Source organism: Parambassis ranga, chromosome 19 (genome assembly GCF_900634625.1).
Source record: "Parambassis ranga chromosome 19, fParRan2.1, whole genome shotgun sequence".
Taxonomy (NCBI): Eukaryota; Metazoa; Chordata; class Actinopteri; family Ambassidae; genus Parambassis; species Parambassis ranga.
Window position 1 is genome coordinate 18,902,505 of NC_041039.1, and position 12,562 is coordinate 18,915,066.

At 41.7% G+C, this 12,562-nt stretch overlaps 1 protein-coding gene across 3 annotated transcripts in view; it reads left to right on the forward strand.

Annotated features, from left to right (window-relative positions):
* Window positions 1-394: 394 nt before the first annotated feature.
* peak1 (pseudopodium-enriched atypical kinase 1) overlaps window positions 395-12,562 on the forward strand; it is a 73,074-nt gene continuing 60,906 nt past the window's right edge. For 2 of the 3 annotated variants that reach the window (XM_028430188.1, XM_028430187.1), the window contains exon 1: window positions 7,027-7,173. The gene's annotated coding sequence lies outside the window, so the exon portion shown is untranslated. Of the gene's footprint in view, window positions 572-7,026; window positions 7,174-12,562 lie in introns of those variants that run through there. The other variant, XM_028430190.1, reaches the window with a different exon arrangement.

The window sequence follows — 12,562 nt, forward strand, 5'->3', positions numbered from 1 at the left end:
AAAAAAGTGCCATATAAATAAAATTGAATTGAATTTAAATATATTATTGATAGCCTACTTAAAGAACCATAGGGGTTAATATTTGTTTGTGCTAATTGACCAAAACGTGCATCTGTGATTTAAACATGTGCTTTAATAGGAGTACATGGAGTAGATTTCAAAAGATATTAAAAAAAAATAAATGCATTTTATTTTTTAGTAATTCAATTATTTTAACAAACAAAATAATTATCTGACACCATGTCATTTGTGTTTTTTTATTGCTAGTAAGTAGACTAATAGTTTTACAGTCTCACTTGGCGTCCCTTGTAAATTGCGCGTCCACGCGGCTCTCTGGCCAGCCCACCGTCCCGGCGCTGCGCGCTCCCGCGCCGGGCTGCTGGTGGAAAAAACTGCAGCGGCTGTTGCTGCTGGAGCCACGCAGAGAAGATCCGTGTGCGAAAAATCACTGACACTGGCAAGAGTTGAGCTGTGCACACTCAGACTGTGGCTGCACGCTGTCCGAACAGGAATATACGGCTGCAGAGAAGTCCGAGCTGTCGACGGAGAAGAGATATTCGGCGTGTGGAAGGTGAGGAAAAGTTAGCTTCAAGGGTTCATTGGTTTTCCTCCAAAATTGAAAGTGTCTGAGCTACAAGTCGCTTCAGTTTTTCTCTCGCCTGCTAAGTTTGCAGTTTGTACAGCGGGGGAATGTCGTGTCGAAATGTCAGAGTTATGCGGTTCAGGGATGCGAAGAGCAGCGGAGAAGTTTGTTGGTCGTCGTCGGGCTGAGAGCTGCTAATCACTGGCTGCGCGTAGCTGCTGCTGTCAGAAGTTGAGTGTCTGTGTGATGCTGCCTGTGCTTCTGCTGAGCTTAAATAATACAAAACACATCAAAAATAAGTTCGGTACACCTGGGCTGGAAACGAGCCCGCAACAAAGCACAACTTGTCTGTGTTTACAAAGTGGGCCGGGCCGGGCTGCGCTTCACGCACCGCTGCTGACCCCACAGGGCTCCTGGGACCACCAGGGGTCCTTCAGAGGGGGGACATGTCACCACCCTACATGTTTATGTGACATGATGGTAAGGACAGCTTCACCACATCTGTCACGCTCCACACATCCATCTTCTCACTAACTTAGCTTTCTAAATACATGAATTCAGTTCTCCTGCTTCTCTTCTACTGGTTAATGAAAGGTTAATTTAAAGGTGTCGTTTCCTCTCATCCTAATCTGTTCTGGCTGTTTTTCCAGACAAATAGAACATCAAATTAATTTGTGCGTTGACGTGTGAATGTGACTTTAGAGCCATTGACAGAAACAACAACACATCATGTACTATTCCTTTTGTCATGGAGGGTAGATGTGTGTCTATAATATGCAACACAGTTATTAAAAACAGAGTTTTACACTTGATGAATAAGTAAAGTTACACATCCTCTCCTGTACTTATTTTTGGAGCTAGTGAAAGGTTAAAGAAGGTGTGGCTTCCCCTTGTGCTCCCTCTAAACAGGTGTAGGGGATCATCCTGTCCCGTCCCCCCCGTCCCCCCACACATTTCCATCAAAGACCTGTCTACAACATGTGGTTCCTAACATCAGGCTGACCACTACTACTACAGGAAAAAAACCTGTTCGCCCCATGACGGGTCACTTCGAAGTGAAGGAAGTGTGTTCGCAAACGTTGTACATAAATTAGCTGCAGTTGTCTCCATTGAAGTGTGAATAATTTGACATGTTTCCCCTCTGACTACAGCTATAGCCTGAAGCACCGACTGCTGCACAGATGTTTAATATTCTAGAAGAAATACAGATTATTACAACCAGGAAAGTTGTTCGACAAATGAATGCAACATGATGAATTTGAAGGTTTTAAGGAAATTCTGACAATTTCCTTAAACGTTTTTATACTGGTAGGAGCTGCAGTGTCAGACACGGATCCGATGAGTGTATACAAAGGGTTAAATCACCTTAGAGAAGAAAAAATAAAATCACAGGCTTTCCTGATCGCAGAAGCAGTAATAACATGATTGCATATCTTCTGAAATACATGGCAAATACTGCTAAACACTGCTGAGCATGTTTGCTCATTTGAAGAATGTGTGTGTGTGTGTGTGTGAGTCAGTGTGAGTGTGAGAAAGTGAAACATTCTTCAGTTTCAGTGTCACAAGTTCAAGCCAGTGAAGACGGTAATACATTACTGCTCTAATCTTCTCCCCATTCTAAACACACACAGGGCCATGGACAGATGAGCTCTTCTTTGTGCGTTCATGTGAGACTGTTGTTGACAGTTCTTGTTTTTACTTGCTGCGTCCTCCTATTTTGATTACTCCTCATGAGCCAACAGTGTCAACAAAGACGGACGTCTGACATTGTTACTCCTTCAGATGGGGGGGAGGCAGATTTGGAAAGATTTCTGATGGCTCTTCTGATAAGAGTCCTGCGGATGTATGTCCCCAAAAACAAAACAAACAAAAAAAAGCGTGTGGGACAAACATTTGTGGGATTGTTTCCTGCATATCTGAATTGTGAACATACCTGACATTCTTTGTGGCGAGTGGCTGGAAGATAGTGTTTTGTGGTGATGGTGATGTGTCTGTTTCACAGCAGTGCAGGAGATCTCTGTGATCCACCGTGTGTTTGACTGAGATAAAGTGCCACAGTTGTAGGAGGTGTGCTGGAGCGATCAGAACGTTTTGTGACATTTGTCATTTTTCTAGCATCTAAATCATATCATTTGACTTTTACCATTCCTGTTGGCCTATCACAGATGATGTTGCGGTATATTGATCTATGCTACATCAGCAGTTTATTTCAAGAGATGTCTATCATGCACATTTTGTGTGTGCCTCACTGTCCTGGATGCACATCAGGACATTGAGGTGCAGTATTCCTTTTTTTAGACATCAAGCATGTGTCTGAGGGGATATGAGGGTTGTCAGTCACTAAAATGTGGAGGATACAGCCCAGGACTGGGAGCTCCAGAAGCGAGCTGCAATGTAGGGAGCAGAGAATTTGTTGTAAGGTATTTTCATTCACATTGCAGCCATTGAGATTGTCAGCTCACTTGTAACCTGATGTCAAAGGCAGTCTGTGCACATTGGAAACGACACCTGTAAATTCAGCAACATAAATAACAGGTCATTACTTAGCTGACAGTATGCATGTGTATGTTTGGACCCTGAAACAGGTCTGCATAGGAAATATCATGTGACACCATGACCTATGACCCCTTTCCCCCCTTGCACTGAGCCTGGGCTTGAGCTAGGTAACAGGTGTGACCCAGAGGTTAAGGAGTATACACACATGTGCACACACAGACACAATCAATCAAAATAAACAGGAATATTCCTTTAATACGTGTCACTTGTGCCCTTTTTAGAATTGTATGTTGTGATGTGATTGCATCCCTGCAGAAGTTTGCATCACCATCAGGTCCATTGAGTTCAATCCCATGTCAGCTTTCCAAAATGTCACACACTGATTTACATTGTTCTCCTTACATGCCAACGGGCATTTGGTCATGTTGTTGTTTCCCCTTTAAATAAAACACTGCAGGTTTTAGAAGGTCAGCGGAGCCTGATAAAGTGCAGTTTGGGCTGGAAGCCATCTCGAAAAACTTCAGCTCTGTCTGCAATCAAGGCAGACCTGGAGCCCAGTGTTGTGTTGTGTTTTGAAACTCTGTTCTTGATATAATTTGTGTTGGCAGCTCCAGGTTGTGGCTTATGCTGAGTTCATTTTGCAGCTATCAGGCAATAACATTGCACCTACCAAATGTCAGTGTAATGTCATCTGAGTTATCCAGGTGGGAACGTGTCTGGGCAAATTAAAATATTCCACTGATTGGACTACAGAACCAGATTTATTGTACCCTTGTGAAATCAATAGGTTTAATTTGATTTGAATTAACTGTGGAGTTCACCATCTTCAGGTGAAGAAACCAGCAACAGTACCAGTTCCCAGCTTGATTTCACACTTGTTGCATGTGATAAGATAAGCGTAGTGTCGCTGCTGTAATGAGTCACCGAGTGGAAGGCAGTGGATGATGAAGGAGCAGATCTCAGCTGCATTTAGATCGCATATTAAGCCAGAAGGCAGCTACTCCTGTCTGGGTGTTTCATGTATGAGAGAGCAGACAATAATTGTTTTTTTAATGTTTGTGTGCCAATATTTATGTTTTGGATGATGTGGTCAGACCTTTTTAAACAATATGGACTAATTATGATTATACAAAATATAATTGCTGGGTTTGTTTTCTTTGTTTCTGTTTTTTTACTATTTAAAATATTTCTGTTTGCCCTTTTTTGGGTTGTTGACTTGTGATTATCCAGGAAACGGAAAGCTATGGCTTTGCTGCTGTTGGTAAGGTGCTGACTTTGGAAATGTAGTTCTAATGAGCTATTAGCTGAGTTGAGGCTAATCATTAATTAGCAGTGTTGATGCTCATTTTATTTCTTCTTTTGTATGAGTCTGAAACAAATGCAGTCGTTCCTAATGCATTATTCCGATGAGATGATCCGTCTGTGTCACAGCTGTTTCACTATATGCATACAATGGGAGCCGTGAGCGATGATTTTTCTTTTGCTTTTACTGATTAAAAGCTGGATGTTGCTGCTCACCCCTTGTCAAACTTTGTTTTAGATTTAGAAGCGTGTCTCCTCCTCATAGGGCAGACAGAGTTCAGCCATTCAGCATCTCCCAACCCAACTTAATGGGCTAAAGCTGCTGGATTCAGTGATTTAATGATGTCAGATATTTTCCTTTTGAACTCAATAGTGGGTGTGGGATAGACTACTCCTACCATCATCATCGTCCTGTGGGGTCCATAAAACAAAGGAAGAATGGGAGTCAGTGGTGACATCAGGCTTTTCCGTTGTTGACGTCCTGCAGGCCTCTCACCTGTCTCTCAGCTTGTAAAAACACCACCATGTCTCGTTAATGTCTCCTTAATAGCTGATTGATGTGGGTCATGTCAGAGATTACATTAGCTGTTGCTTTTGGTGGTCAGTGGAAAGCCTTTGAGAGTGAATGCTATCCACATTTTGATGTTGAAAGACCTGATGGTGCACTTCTATTTCAAACCGCACTGGGATTTCACACTGGCTTGGAGAATGTCCTCAAACCTTATCCCAGTTCCACTTGGACGGCTTCAGTTTAAATATTTCTCTGGGAAAATGTATGAGTCTTGGCCAGAAACAAAGTCCATCCACTCAGTATTAAATATTAGGGCCTTGACAAATTTGCGTGCTTTGTGCAAGACTCTTCACACACTGTGTAAACACCCTGCCCTCAAACAGACACTCTGACCCTGAAACCAAAAGCTTCATGTGAAGATTGTTTGCAGGGTTTGTTCCAGCTGCGTTACATTCCAGGCTCGATAACTTCTGTTATTTCTCAGGCTCGCACTAACTTAACGGAGCCATAGACTGGGAATAAAAAGAGATGTTGTGGCTGCAGCCTATTAACGGTGTTCAAGAGCTCCCAAGGGCATTTTGTCAAAATAAAAGTAGAGAGAGAGCATTTTACTTTTGAAAGAAAGCAGAACTGGACATTTTGGATGGCTTTTACATATAACCTTTCTTCCATTTCATTTTGTTGTATTTGAAGAGAACATTGCTCTAAAGTCTTGACATTGAATTTGATTTATTAGTCACCATGAAATGTAGAAACAGTGCCTGAATTAAGTGTTCATTTTCAGAGTTTTGCAATCCCTGCTCCTGATACCTCCCTCGGTCTGAGAACTAACACAGCTCACAGCCTGGGGCTTGAATGGAAGATGGCCAAAAAAGAGCTAACAATATGTGGTAGAGGATCAAAATCCTTGGGTGAATTCGGTTTCCAGTTTCATTTAGAGGCAGTATGCCCTTGGGCTTAGTCCCACAGTTCTGCATTTCTGGTGGCTACATCTGGTTGTGGATGGGAAACGTGTCTGTCCCGACAATTCGATAACAGTTCTTGGTGTCATGAGTGGATTAAAGATGATTCTTAACTCACAGTGCTTTTTTAATCTAATTACAGAAGTAGGACACTGACTCCACTTCTTTGAATGCTAAACAGTAAATGAAACATGACTGACAGTTCAGAGGGCAGCGTTTGATGAGGATCAGGTCTGTTATAGAAACAAGTATGTAGCTAGCTTCTTTATTGATCCTCAGGGGCAAATTCAGTAGAGCAGTGCCTGCTAGACTATACATCTTTTTTATAAACTGTACGTTATTAAGTTATTTATGGAATTTAAATCAGTTTGAAAACATCTTACATTCCTCTTGTGTGCATGCTATATTGTCTATGTGTTGCACTGAGCCCTCATGGCTGAGTTCTGAATAACAAATACATCAAACTTGTTGGGATTGCAAATAAAATGATGTGGTGTCACATGTTTTCAAGCCCATCCAGCATGTACACGCTGCACATTTCCATCACTTGGACCTCTGAACAGGTGAAAAATGTCGCCTGCATCAACAGTGTTTCTCAGCTTTGGCTTTTGATGTGAGGGGAGAGTTGGCACCAGTCTGGCCTAGTACATACGTCTCTAGGGGATTTGCTCTGACAGTTAGTCAGACGTTCTGACTTTTTCCACTGGACAAATGTTACCGCACAGGAAAACAGAAACTCTCCTGACAAAGCCTGACCAGGGAGAAAATGCCATTCACCTTGTCTATATATATATGGTTTCCCTTTTGACTGCAAATTGATGTTTTTGTTGTTTTTTTTATCTCCACGCTGCGTAGTGTTTGATCTCTAATTTCAACTTCCTTGATGCTGAAAGAGTTGATGCTGAGTTCCATATATGGATGGATAATCCTCCTTTGCAGGATCAATCTGTGGTGATGTATCTGCACAAGTATTTGTCTGAGTTAGGTCAAAGCCTCTGTGAGGAGTTGTAGCTACAGCATTGCCAAAACAATTCTGGCTGTCTGAAATGTGTTGAGAGCACTTTTGGCCAAGTTTTAACCTCACTAACTCTCCTGGACTCAGCCTACATCTTAAAATAACTTGCAACATGTTGTGCTGAAATCTCTCAGACATACCTTGCTGCTGTCGGACTTGTTTACCATAGTGGTGAACCTGAGCTGCGTGCTTGCTGTTGGAGATTACAAGCCTGGATGAAGGGCTACTTATATGCTTCAGTGCTAGCTCGTCCATTAAACTGACACTCCGACGTTTCAGGATGAAATATGGGCCAGTTTTGGAGGTGAGTTGTGTGTGTGTCTGTTTGCAGTTATACATCTTAACTTGCTGAAGTAACTGTCTTGATTTCTGTAGAAGGAAGTCGGGTGTCATAATTTATGAGATGGATGGAGGTGGTGGGGTGTGGTGCCTCTCTTCAAATCCGTACTTAATAATGGCTCCTCCTGACATTGCAAGTGTATAAAAACCACTGTTCTAAAAGATTAACTGGGTCATTGTGACTCACTTATTTCTGTCCAGTTGTGAGATTTAGAAATGCTTTTTAATTGTTGCTCTAATAAGACTTGTTGTCTTTTTCTAATGTAGTTTCTAATCTTGTTCTACTTCAGTGAGCAGGGATGACTTTAATACTCGTATGGACAAATTTACTTTGGCTTTAGACAGTCTGAGCTTTTGGAAACTTTGTCTTTTGTTCCTTTACTTAATAACCTGATAACTAGATACAGTATACCTGTCAAAACTCAGAGTTTTTAAATGTTTACTTCAGGTACGAAAAGACGATTTGTCCTCGTATTAAATCCTCATAAGTCTTTAGCTGAAACCGAAGCAGTTTAATGCCGTAAAATACTTCACACCTTGATAAAGGTTAGTGTTGAGTCGTGCAAATTAAACTGCTTGTTTATTTTAGATGATGCATTTAGCCTAACTGTCATTTGGCGGTCGACTTGCAGTTCACTAATGTATTATGGGACAGACTAAGTAATGCCTCACTAATTTTGATTTTAATTTTACAAAGTGTCAAGCTCAGTAACACAGAGAAGCTTTGACCGCGTGTGATTCATCCTTTCTTTATTGTGTAGCGTTAATGAGAGGATATTGCATTTAGATTCAATAGCATTTTGAACAACAAATATACTGGCAGCATGGACACCAATCATTCCTCACACTGTTTGTCACTTGTCATTCCAGGGCGGTTAAGACATTATGCAACATTCACGGTGAAAAAATGCCTCCCAGCATTCACCACCTGACCACTTGTAAACAAACATCCGCTGCTTGACCTTCCCTGACACAGCAAGACTCTTTTCCACAAATAATCCTGTTGGTGCTGCTCAAATTAAATTTGCAGACTCACTCCATTTTCAAGTGACCCAGCTGAGTGAGGGCACATCTCAAATGTCCTGTTAGAGCCTTCTTTCACTCTCTGTCACTCCACACACACACACACATAGCCTGTTTACAGTGTGATCTCATTAGCAATAATAGTGCACGCGGGGTCTCTGTAACTCCTCCCTGGTTGTGCGAGTGCTTGTTGTTTGGTGCATGACATGATCGGGATCACATGAAGATCCAAATAGCAAGAAAACAAACAGTCCCATTCCTTCAGACCCTGGCCCACACCCCGGCCCATTCCACAGCTATATCAGGCTGGCAGGATGACGGGGGGGCTCCCGGGTAAACGTCCGTAAGGGACGAGACAAATGTGACGTGTCTGTCTGAGAATGGTGCGCGTGTCACAAGGAAAAGTAGTCTTTATTTGGAGGGGAGGAGCACGTTTGTGGATTTTGCGTTTGAACTGACTGTGTGTGTGTGTGTGTGTGTGTGAGTGGTTTAATACCAGGTGGGTGTCCTGCCCAGATATTGGCATTCAGCCACTAGATTTGTGCCATGGAGGGAAGAGGAAGAGGAGGAGGAGGAGGAGGAGGAGTTTGGAGTGCTATGATCCAAAGGACTGTTGACTGACAGGAACAGAGGCTGTGCACAAACTAGCCAATGAGCATGAAGCTATCAATGTAGAAACTGCACAACAAGTTCTATTATTCAGTTAATTTGTTATGTGTCTGGACCTCAAACATAAGGTTTGATTTCTCCCTTGGTATTTGCCTTCCTCTAATGTTGCACAGTGTGGAGGAGTTCCAGTGAAACCGTCGTTTGTTTTTGCTGAAGAAAGGATAAGATGTAAATAGAATATACACACATATTTACTCTGGCAGGCACTTTTCTCCCTTGAGCCAGCAAATCCTCTACCCTCTGTTTGTGTGTTAGAGTAGAACACCTGCACAGGCACGTGACACCACTGTGCAGAGATAGGAAACACTTCAGCATTAGAAAAAGCAGTGGGGCTCTTTTGAGGTGGAAAGAGCACTTCAGAGGACTAAAATATCAGTTTTTTTCCCGACACAGTTACACAGTTAGTGTTATCATCTCTATTTATCGTGCCAGTGAGGATGTTAAAATGGGTTGAGCTGTTGTGAAGATGACTTTTTTTTTCTTTAGGGTCATTGTGAATCTTTTGCATATAATCAAGGAAAATGCTTGATTTGTTTTCAATAGTATGAAATTATTGCACAAGGCCATTTTTTGACCGTTTTCATAATGGATTTTATTGGTGTTTAGCCAGGTTAACGATGACTGCTTAGCATGCCACATACAAAATACATATGCACATACCCGTCCTACATTCACCAGCACTCCCCCTTTAATTAAAAGCTATCTCTTTTGCACACATGCTTATGAATCCCTATTACATTCAAGCTACTTAAGCAAGACATGTTAATTTACTTTTCCTGTATAAGCAAGAACTTGGCTCACTGTGGAAGTGTGACAGAAAGGAGGACATGCATATTAATCAGGCTAACTTTCCTCCTGAAAAGCTTTAATTAAACAGGGCTGTCATAAAGTCATTTTACACAACTTGAAAGGACGTGAAAACAGAGCAAACGTTTCAAACATTAAATGAGGTCAGCACTCATTTGTATACCAGAATAAGAATACATTATTAATCCCAGGTGCTCCATGCTGTTATATTATATGTCTGGACTTAAACATATGTATGTTACTGTGTATATGTTGTAAAAATCTTTGTTAGAGAATCTAGTGAGTCTGCATTCTGCATTGTAAGAGAATTTTCTCATTAACATTCAACATAAAAAGCGATGCTGTGGGTTATTTTTCCTTGTATAAAACAAGTGCCTCTAACCAGCACAAAGCTGAGAGGAAAGCATGGCATACTTGAGTCTTTAATTGCTGAGCAGTGGGCTGCTCTGTTTGGATTGAGCATTCCTTTGCTGTGCTCATTTCAAAGAGACTGCTTGGTGGGTTTCACTCAGCGCTCCGTTTGATTTGCTGAATTTGTTGACACCTGACGCCATTTCTTTTATTACTCAGCTTAAACAAATGCTTTCATCTGTGCTTTCTACTATCCACATTTGTACCTTCCTTTGGTGTCCAATTGGCTATTTAGTTGTCATTGCTGTGTAGTAATACAAGTAAGTGCATGAGACTGTTAGCAAATAAATGTTATGTTTTGCCTTGATTCCACATTCTACAGTGTATAGTGTTTTAGAAGCTTAGAAAGAGTTTAGATTTGATGTTTTGGGGATCTGTACCCAGTTCTTGTGTCTGACATCTCCTGAGTGGAAGGGTACTCTCTTATCAGTAGTGTTCCCGTCATAATAGCTGTTGCGTGATCTTCTGTCATTATCGATCTTTCAAATAGCTCTCATTAAAAATATCTTAATTCTTCTTGTTCTTATTTTGAGATTCCTCAGAGCACTGCAGCATTTAGTTCGACTTATTTTCTACACCATGAACATGACTACACTCTGCAGGGTAGCAAGAGAGCAAAAAACTTTGCACTCTTGCAGAAGTTAATGGGCTTCCCCTTGAGAGCTTCAGTGTGTTCATGAATGATGTCTTGAAGCCACCCTATTGAGTTTACTTCACTCCATGTTTTATGGCTTGCTGCAAATGGAGACAGTTTTAATGGTCACTCTGTATTTTTCTGTCAAAACCAGTCCTCTGTTTTCTTTCCACCAGTTGGAGTTTCTAGAGCTTGAAGAGTCTGCCAATCCGTAATTAGTGCCAACCATAAACAACCGGAATCCTGCTGAGCGCTGCCACGGGTGGCTGCTCTCCCCACGACAATCTGGAGTTTCCCTTTTGTCCTGAGATGTGTCAGATGTAGAGCCAGCTGCCCACCCTGGGAGTTGAACAGTGGGCCTTCAGTAGGTAGAGAGGGGGGAAAGGAGAGTTGGGGAAGTAGAGGGGTGGAGATAGATAGAGAAAATGTACAATTAGGAGACCTGTCTTTTAAATAGTGTGATACAACAGGGTCTTGTTAAGCAGAAAAAAATGGATATTATTATACACCATATTTAAATATAGTGCCTGATTGCATCTAAATGTGATGCAAGACCTTGGCACTTGAATCAGATCTGATGTTGTTTTGCTGCCCCGGCCCCAAGATGCACAATTATGACTTCATCGTTAATGTACTGGGTCGCTCTGGATTCCTGTCATTTGGGATTTCACAAATATTTCTCTATATCTCCTCAGTCACTCGTCAGGGTCTGCTTAGCCTGCAACAGGCTTAAGTCATGACATAATCCATTTGCCATGGAGACAGTGTGGCTGGCCTATGTTGGTGTGGTTGTTGGAGGCGTGCAGGTCTTTTGTTAAAGTTTTGCAGCCATTTTTCTTTCAGTTTGGGGTCTAGTTGTTTAATGTATAACTATTGCAAAAATCTATGCATTGGTGTATTGGTGAATGCACTTTAGAATGAAATGGAAACCGGATTTAAAAGCTAAATCCCTTTTTCTTTATTGTCTGGCGTGCCTAACTTTCCAGGCTCTTGTAAAGGTCATGGTGAACTTGTTGTTGTCCTGGGAACGTCTTGGCCTGCAGACATGCTCCATGGACCATTGCAAACAGTCAGCTGCCCCTCCTGTGGATTCCCAGCCTATTTAGCATGGACACACTGCCGATCTAGACACATGCCTGGGAGGGACATACAGTACATCTGTGCCTTTTATGCAGACACCAGAATATTTTATGAATATTAAGAACCACATGGTTTGATTATTCTCTATTTTTATAGGTATTTTCAGAAGCAAGGATAGTCAGGCCCCATTTGTCTATATCTAAGATATCATGTCAGTGTTTTTGAAACTTAAGTTTCATGCCAAATACGATTCTTACATGTGGTTTTGGGAGCAATATAATGTGAAGTCTTTGATTCAGGTGCTAGAGGGCATGTTTCCTTCCCATACGGATTTCATATCCTTTACTTGGGTTTAAGATCAAAGACCCCGTGTATATGAATGTTGTCTAAGGCTCATGTTTTAACCTTTAAAATCTCTTGGCAGGTTGATTCATACTTTTAGTTTCATTGTGAGAGTCTTTCCTTAAACTTTATGCTTGAAATTGTCCACCGTGGCATCATAAGAGCAGCTTGTAAATCATAAATGCCTGCTGAGCCGCTGTGATACAGGCACTTTGCAAGAAGTGGGTGTAAACGGCAGTAGTGCTGTCGGGATGCAATAAAACGGTTTGCATCACAGTAGCAGTAGCTGGTGTGTTTAGCTCTGTATCTGTCCTGATTACCACTGCTTAACTGCCATAAAGAGACACATGTTGCTGTTTAGCTGTCTGTTTATGTAGAAATACTGTAG